Source organism: Pygocentrus nattereri, chromosome 12 (genome assembly GCF_015220715.1).
Source record: "Pygocentrus nattereri isolate fPygNat1 chromosome 12, fPygNat1.pri, whole genome shotgun sequence".
NCBI lineage: Eukaryota > Metazoa > Chordata > Actinopteri > Characiformes > Serrasalmidae > Pygocentrus > Pygocentrus nattereri.
In genome coordinates, this window is record NC_051222.1 from 37,321,316 (window position 1) to 37,330,675 (window position 9,360).

General features: G+C 44.6%; 1 long non-coding RNA gene across 1 annotated transcript; it reads right to left on the reverse strand.

The window, feature by feature from the left end:
* On the reverse strand, window positions 1–2,179 carry LOC108412163. The gene is made up of 3 exons (XR_001856621.2): window positions 2,099–2,179; window positions 784–808; window positions 1–128 (listed from the first exon to the last, which is right to left on the reverse strand). It is a non-coding gene; the product is annotated as an uncharacterized LOC108412163 (long non-coding RNA).
* Window positions 2,180–9,360: the final 7,181 nt, after the last annotated feature.

Consider the following 9,360-nt stretch of genomic DNA (forward strand, 5'->3'; position numbering starts at 1 on the left):
TTACTGTCTCGGCTCATCTTTTAATGCAAGAACAGCTGCAATCTCTCGAGCATAATTCTTCAGGTGAAGCCCTTTCTGCGGAGTGCGCTGCTGGTCCTGACCTGATGGGACGCTTGCCAGGTGAAAGTCTATGAAAAAGAAAATATAATCAGGTGCAGAATGCAGTTTCAAATTCATTTCGCCCCAGAATGAGCACAAGTATAAGTAACTGCAAAGAGGAGAGGCAGAATTTCCTTTCTAGCATCTGAATTTTGCCTGAAGTTCTCTGTAATGCTTTAAACACATTATTAGAGGGTGTAAATGCACATCAGGTAAATTACAGTTGATCATTTTGACACCAATTGTATGAAGCGTAACTGTGTGACAACACTGCATATATGCATGAGAATTTAAATTACATACGAATAAACTGCCATCTTGCCTTTTACACTGTCATTATAAATGTCCTACAGACATGCTGATTTGGCCATGAGTGTAGATTCAATAAGGTGTACTACCTGAAGTGGACAATGTGTGTGTATTGTGTATTTTATATATATATATACATACATACATACACACACATACATACACACACATACATATATATATATATATATATATATATATATATATATATATATATATATATATATATATATATTAAGGGAACACTCAAATAACACATCCTAGATCTGAATGAATGAAATATTCTCTTTGAATACTTTCTCTTTATTTTTTTGAGCAGTGTGTGTAATATATATATAGAAATTCACACACATCCACATGAAATACATGGCTCACCTTATCCTATTCTGCTTTTTCAGACCTGTTAAAAAAGAAAAACCATCAGTGAAACCAGAAAACAAGTAGTCATTTTATTTGATTTACCTCAACATGAAAACTCCAGCGACCTTCTCTGTAATGTGCGGAGCTGCTAACAGCTCATTTTCTGACAGACTTGGCAAGAAACAGCCAACAATTAGTTAGCTAACTATAAAAGCTGTGCCACGGGAATTAACCTTCCAGCACTGAAATATAAAAAACATTAACAGATGTTTAACAGAGTGAGGGCTGAAGGCTAAAAGAGTGAGGGCTGAAGGCTAAAGGCTAAAAGAGTGAGGGCTGAAGGCTAAAGGCTAAAAGAGTGAGGGCTGAAGGCTAAAGGCTAAAAGAGTGAGGGCTGAAGGCTAAAGGCTAAAAGAGTGAGGGCTGAAGGCTAAAGGCTAAAAGAGTGAGGGCTGAAGGCTAAAGGCTAAAAGAGTGAGGGCTGAAGGCTAAAGGCTAAAGAGTGAGGACTGAAGGCTAATGGCTAAAGAGTGAGGACTGAAGGCTAAAGAGTGAGGACTGAAGGCTAATGGCTAAAGAGTGAGGACTGAAGGCTAAAGGGTGAGGGCTAAAGGGTGAGGACTGAAGGCTAATGGCTAAAGAGTGAGGGCTAAAGAGTGAGGACTGAAGGCTAATGGCTAAAGAGTGAGGGCTTGAAGAGTAAAGGCTTGAAGAGTGAAGGCTGAAGGCTAAAGAGTGAGGGCTGAAGGGTGAAGAGAACTAATGCTGATGGTAGCTAGCTTAGGCAGCTAACTAGCAAGCTAACGCTAAAGTCCCTGTAAAATACCCCGGAAAACAGGATTCATTTCTGCGTTTTCGCCATTAAAGTGATGTTCGCCGGCGGATTTCGGAGTCACATCCTGTATAAATAACTCGGACACAATTTAAAGCAAATACTATAAATAATTTACTGAAATCGAGCTTCAGTTTGTGTGGATAACGCCAGCTAGCTAACGCAGCTAAACGCTATTCAACGGACTTAGCCATCAAGCTAACGAGCTACCCTTCAAAACAAAGCCTTTTCCTTCGTGGTTTGTTCATGTTAGGTCACTAACGGGGCTGTTTATAGTACGTTAAAGCCATTTTAACCCAGTTTTTGACGTAAACACGATTACATTTACTCTAAACGACGACGCAGCCCCTCTCGAAGTCCAGCTGGAAGCGGGGCAAATCCAGCGAAGGTGGAGGGTCTTACCTGCGTTTTCCCGCCAAGTGAAAGCGCGTCATCGGTGATATTTTTGTATAAGCAGTGATTTCTAAACGTTTCCAAGCAGAATCCCTGTTAACTTACCACATTTCATCACAATAAAACACGATATTTTAGTATTTATTCCTGAATAATTCGGGGTGGGCTTGTGTATATGTTACTGAGGTTGCCGAGGCCGGCTGAGTCTCGAACGGCTCCTTACTCCCTACATAGTGCACTATATAGTGTCGGTACAGAGATTTCGACTTTTTCAACTAATTAGTGCACTATATGTCCACACACGGCTAAATCCCAGCTGGCTCTCTGTTAGACATTATGCACTGTTTGCCTTCAGAAGCTGTTATTTTAACACCTATATAGTGCACTATGGAGGGAGCAGGAAGCCATTTGAGACTTATCCATAAGTGGCACCCAGTTTGAATAGTACAGGTCCTCTGGATTGAATACAGTTTTTTTTTTTTTTTTTTTTAATGCACAGAGACTTTTATTTTTAGAAAATGTACTTAGACAAACACTACAAACAACCGAGGGAAAACAAAATAATGGCAAGGCCTAATGTAGAATGATTTTGTTGAAAATGTTGTTGCCGACACTGAGCTGGATTAAAATTATTTACTAATTTACAAAGTGTAGCTACAGAAAGGAAGGAAATATCAGTAAATTGGGCCATTAGTGGAAAATGAGCGATGATAAGTGGAATTTTCTCTAATACTCTTTTAAACTACCCCTTGGAAAACGCTGAGCAAAAAAATAGCTTTGCCATCAGCGGGCCAACGGCGGCCCACTCTCCTCTTGCTCTCAGAGCTATAGTGCATGCCTCGGCCATATTAGCGCATAAGGTAATTGGCCCAAGCTCCTTTCGCCAACTTTCTGGATGCCCAGTGTGACGTGTACCCGGCCCAAACCTATAAACATTCACTGGGCCATATCAGCACATATGGTAATCAGCCCGAGCTCCTTTCGCCAACTTTCTGGATGCCCAGTGTGACGTGTACCCGGCCCAAACCTATAAACATTCACTGGGCCATATCAGCACATATGGTAATCAGCCCGAGCTCCTTTCGCCAACTTTCTGGATGCCCAGTGTGACGTGTACCCGGCCCAAACCTATAAACATTCACTGAGCCATATCAGCATGTATGGTAATCAGCCCGAGCTCCTTTCGCCAACTTTCTGGATGCCCAGTGTGACGTGTACCCGGCCCAAACCTATAAACATTCACTGAGCCATATCAGCATGTATGGTAATCGGCCCAAGCTCCTTCTGCCAACTTTCTGGATGCCCAGTGTGACGTGTACCCGGTCCAAACCTATAAACATTGACTGGGCCATATCAGCACATATGGTAATCGGCCCAAGCTCCTTTCGCCAACTTTCTGGATGCCCAGTGTGACGTGTACCCGGTCCAAACCTATAAACATTCCCTGGGCCATATCAGCACATATGGTAATCGGCCCAAGCTCCTTTCGCCAACTTTCTGGATGCCCAGTGTGACGTGTACCCGGCCCAAACCTATAAACATTCCCTGGGCCATATCAGCACATATGGTAATCGGCCCGAGCTCCTTCTGCCAACTTTCTGGATGCCCAGTGTGACGTGTACCCGGCCCAAACCTATAAACATTCCCTGGGCCATATCAGCACATATGGTAATCGGCCCGAGCTCCTTCTGCCAACTTTCTGGATGCCCAGTGTGACGTGTACCCGGCCCAAACCTATAAACATTCCCTGGGCCATATCAGCACATATGGTAATCGGCCCGAGCTCCTTCTGCCAACTTTCTGGATGCCCAGTGTGACGTGCACCCGGCCCAAACCTATAAACATTCACTGGGCCATATCAGCACGTATGGTAATTGGCCTGACCTCCTTTTGCCAACTGCTGGGCATAAGCCACAACTGGGCCGAGCCCATGAAGGCTGCCAAATGTTACCATCACTCGGCCTAATTCAAGCTGGCTGACGATGAGTCTGGCACAGGTCAGCCAAGCTTGGGCAGAGTCTTCATTCTATCTGGGTTAACCAGCTAAAATACTATCATAACAGTACATTTCAGACATTTAAATTCAGAAATAATGAAGAGGACTGCAGTGAGAGAGTGAAGCAGACACAAACTGCTCAGAGAGAATATTTCTAATGTTATACTGCTATAAATGCATCCTAAGAAGTGAACAAGTTAGAGTTTCTAGTTTCCTCATAGTGTTTTTCCTCTTAGAATGAAGCACAATATATTCATCCTCTCACCATCCTGCTTTTCTCGTACACACGTGCAGTGAATTCTACATTCATCACACTGAAAAAGCTGCCTTTATATTTACTTAAATTCCATATGTTTTAGTTTTTATGCTAACAGAGTTTGAATCTTGCAGTTTGTGTATTGCATCACTTACGGTGGCCGAGAAGATCCATCAAAGCAGAAATAAAAAAACGAGATTCAAAGGCAGAAAACACTTTCATCAAAATGACAACATGGATGCTGCATCTTACAAATGCGCTGCGAATACAGAAACACTGATAATCCAGTCACAACACAGCGGAGGGGTTTCCGGAGGACACTCGGAGACGACAGAGCCATTCAGACTTTTAAACTCTATGCAGCACAAGCAATCCATTAACATTGATTTCAGCAGATCAGTGACATCACTGTGTGGTAATGAGAGTTAGCTGTAGTCCGAGTGGCTATAGTCCGATCTACTTCTGTCAGTGATTTTCCATCATAGATATTCCGTCCACTTTCAGCCCTTTGAGTCTTCCATAGTGTTGTGACTGGCTTTGCAGTGTTTCTGGAGGCGCCTGTGTTTTTCTTTATTTGTAGTGTGTTTTTAGTGTTTGCAGTGTGTTTTTAGTGTTTGCAGTGTGTTTTTCTTTATTTGCAGTGTGTTTTTCTTTATTTGCAGTGTGTTTTTAGTGTTTGTAGTGTGTTTTTAGTGTTTGTAGTGTGTTTTTCTTTATTTGCAGTGTGTTTTTCTTTATTTGCAGTGTGTTTTTAGTGTTTGCAGTGTGTTTTTCTTTATTTGCAGTGTGTTTTTCTGTGTTTGATGTGTTTTTCTGTTTGCAGTGTGTTTTTCTGTGTTTGCAGTGTGTTTTTAGTGTTTGCAGTGTGTTTTTCTGTGTTTGCAGTGTGTTTTTCTGTGTTTGCAGTGTGTTTTTCTTTATTTGCAGTGTGTTTTTCTGTGTTTGCAGTGTGCTTTTCTTTATTTGCACTGCAATCTACAGACACTGAGTTGATCATCAACAACATTATGGTGAGGATTAGGTTTAGAAGTAGGTGTAGGTTTGGCCTTGAGGTCAGATTTAGGGGTTACGGTCAGATTTAATGGAATATTTTACGAGCGACTTCAGGTTCAGTTCCATTTACTAGCTGTTTAGTTAAAGAAAGTGTGAGCATTTACAGTTGAACATCCAAATAATGTGTTGCCATTAGTGTTTATGTAAGTTAGTAGGTGATCATATACTGCTTGTATAGGGCTGATGCAGGTGTCATGTAGCTTTAAGAGCACTGTCCTGCGGTGTGTTTTGCTGTTTCCCATTGTGTAATTTGTTGTTTGGTCATTGATGCTGGTGGGAGGGTCTGTGACTGGGACATGGAACATTTCTGACACAGGAAACCACTAAACCAGAGAGACGTGGAGGCAACGGCACACACAGAGCAGTAGGCCAAAAACTATGAAGACGAGAGAAAAAGAAGCTTTGAAATAATCTAAAATCGTTGGATGTAAATGATGATTCTTCTCATCATCACCTTCTGCATCACCTCAGGTCAGTTATTGTATTACAAACTAAACTGACTGAATTTAATTGAACATTTCACAGTAAACTTGAGTTTCAGGACTAAATAAAGCACTTAAGTACTTATATGCTTAGGTTACTGTGACTGTAGAACTTTAGAACGTGAGAGTTTGGTGTGTGTGATCGTTCCATTGTTAGTACATACATACATACAGCTGCTGCTTTACATCAGTTTTAAATTTCTTTTGTTTTGTTTTGTATTGCGTGTGTGTATGCTTTGAAGTTTCCCTGCTGGCTGAGGTGTTTGCCATCATATCCTTTGAGATAGGACCAAAAATGATTTTCCACCCGTGGCTCAGAGGCTTCTTGGTCTGCAGTGTTGTGCTAGTTCACAGCTTTTCTGAACTAGTTCAAGTTCAGTTCATACATGCTCAAAGTGAACAGTTCACGTTCAAAGTTCACAATTTTAATTCTGAACTAGTTCAAAGTTCAGTTCATTTGACTTTTTTCGTGAGATATTCAAATAAATACTTTTTTTCACGCTACAAGCTAGAAATCACTATACGTTCTTTGAAACTGCTCATTGTAGACATTTGCTCATGACACTGCAATTGTGGGTTTCTTACCAGGTGATGAAACTTGCAGCAGTACAGACAAGGTAGACCAGTTCTATACTTAGTGCAATGAAATCTACCAGCATTTAATTAAAAAAAGAATATCCATCCATCCATCCATCCATCATCTTCCGCTTCTCCGGGGTTCGGGTCGCGGGGGCAGCATCCTGAGCAATGAAGCCCAGACCTCCCTTTCCCCAGCCACTTCCACTAGCTTCCACAGACCGGTAAAGAGCCCGCATCACTGCTGACCCAGCACCAATCCGCCTGTCAATCTCCCGCTCCCTTGTACCATCACTCGTGAACAAGACCCCGAGATACTTAAACTCCTCCACTTGAGGCAAGAGCTCATCCCCGACCCAGAGAGGGCTCTCCACCCTTTCCCGCGTGAGAACCATGGCCTCGGATTTGGAGTTACTGATCCTCATCCCGGCCGCTTTACACTCGGCTGCAAACCGATCCAGTGAAAGCTGAAGTTCACGGCCTGATGTCCCCAATAGGACCACATCATCTGCAAACAGCAGAGATGTGACCCTGAGGTCACCAAACCGGACACCCTCCATCCCCTGGCTGCGCCTAGAAATTCTATCCATAAAAATTATGAATAGAATCGGTGACAAAGGGCAGCCCTGACGGAGTCCAACTCTCACTGGGAAAAAGTCTGACTTACTGCCGGCCATGCGAACCAAACTCCTGCTTTGTTTGTACAGGGCCTGAATGGCTCATAGCAAAGAGCCATGTACCCCGTACTCCCGAAGCACCTCCCACAGAATACCCCGGGGAACACAGTCGAATGCCTTCTCCAAATCCACAAAGCACATGTGGACTGGTTGGGCAAACTCCCATGAACCCTCCAGAATCCTGGAGAGGGTGAAGAGTTGGTCCAGTGTTCCACGACCAGGGCGGAACCCGCACTGCTCCTCCTGAATCCGAGGTTCGACTATAAGCCGGACTCTCTTCTCCAGTACCCTTGCATAGACCTTACCAGGGAGGCTGAGGAGTGTGATTCCCCTGTAGTTGGAACACACCCTCCGGTCCCCCTTTTTAAAAAGAGGCACCACCACCCCAGTCTGCCAATCCAGTGGCACCACCCCCGATGTCCACGCAATGTTGAAAAGGCGTGTCAGCCAAGACAGCCCCACAACATCCAGAGCCTTGAGGAACTCGGGACGGATCTCATCCACCCCTGCAGCCCTGCCGCCAAGGAGCTTTTTAACTACCTTAGCGACTTCGGCCTCAGTAATGGACAAGCCTATTCCCGTGTCCCCAGACTCTGCCTCCTCACTGGAGAACGTGTTGGTGGGATTGAGAAGGTCCTCAAAGTATTCCTTCCACCGCCCAATGATGTCTTCAGTCGAAGTCAGCAGCACACCATCTCCACTGTATACAGTGCTAGTGGCACACTGCTTTCCCCTTCTGAGTCGCCTGACGGTTTGCCAGAATCTTTTCGGAGCCGACTTAAAGTCAGTTTCCAAGGCCTCACCGAACTCTTCCCACACCCGGGTTTTTGCCTTGGCAACGACTGAAGCCGCAGATCGCTTGGCCTGTCGATACCTGCCAGCTGCCTCTGGTGTCCTACAGGCCAACCATGTCCGGTAGGACTCCTTCTTCAGCTTGACGGCATCTCTCACCTGGGGTGTCCACCACCGGGTTCGAGGATTACCGCCCCGACAGGCACCAACTACCTTGCGACCACAGCTACAGTCAGCCGCTTCAACAATGGAGGAGTGGAACATGGCCCATTCTGAGTCAATGTCCCCCACCTCCCCCGATATCTGGTCGAAGTTCACAGTACACATGGCCGCAAGTCCGCTGACACAACAACAAAGTCAATAATTGAACTGCGGCCTAGGGTGTCCTGGTGCCATGTGCACTTATGGACATCCTTGTGTTCAAACATGGTGTTCGTTATGGACAAACTGTGGTTTGCACAGAAGTCCAAAAACTGAACACCACTCGGGTTCAGACCAGAGAGGCCATTCCTCCCAATCACACCCCTCCAGGTCTTACTGTCATTGCCCACGTGAGCGTTGAAGTCCCCCAGTAGGACAATCGAGTCCCCAGGAGGAGCACTTTCAAGCACCCCTTCCAAGGACTCTATGAAGGCTGGGTATTCTGAACTGCTGTTCGGTGCATAAGCACAGACAACAGTCAGGACCCGTTCCCCAACCCGAAGGCGTAGGGAAGCTACCCTCTCGTCCACCGGGGAAAACCCCAACATACAAGCGCCGAGTCGAGGGGCTATGAGAAAGCCCACACCTGCCCGCCGCCTCTCACCATGGGCAACTCCAGAAAAGAAAAAAGTCCAGCCCCTCTCAAGGAGATTGGACCCAGAGCCCAAGCTGTGTGTTGAGGTGAGCCCGACTATATCTAGCCGGTATCTCTCAACCTCAGGCTCCTTCCCCGCCAGTGAGGTAACATTCCAAGTTCCAAAAGCCAGTTTCAGCAACCGAGGATCAGAACGCCAAGGCCCACGCCTTCGGACACTGCCCGATCCACAATGCACCGAACCCCTACTACTGCCCCTCCTATGGGTCGATGGGAGGGGGTAAAAAAAAACCAAAAAACACACACATATGTATATATAATATCATATATATCAAATAATATATACATATTTCATATTATATATTCTTAAAAAAAGAATATATAATATGAAATATGTATATATTATTTGATATATATGATATTATATATACATATGTGTGTGTATGAAATGAGCAAAACTCTTGAATGAAGGTAATGAAGGCAACTGCGTATCTTTATGGTTGATACAGTGATTTTTAAGATGTAACTTTGTGTAAGATGGAACTTTATGCAACTTTAGGTAGGTAACTTCAACTTTCATACAGTATTTGGTGACCTTTTCAATTCAGTGCTGGGGACATGATCTACAGGAACAGGCTGCTGGCAGTGTCATTTGCGTTTGGGGTTGGCAGGGGGTCTTTTTTCCCTTTCCTCCCTTATGACCCTCGAGGGCGTGCATATATGCATTCACACTGGATGG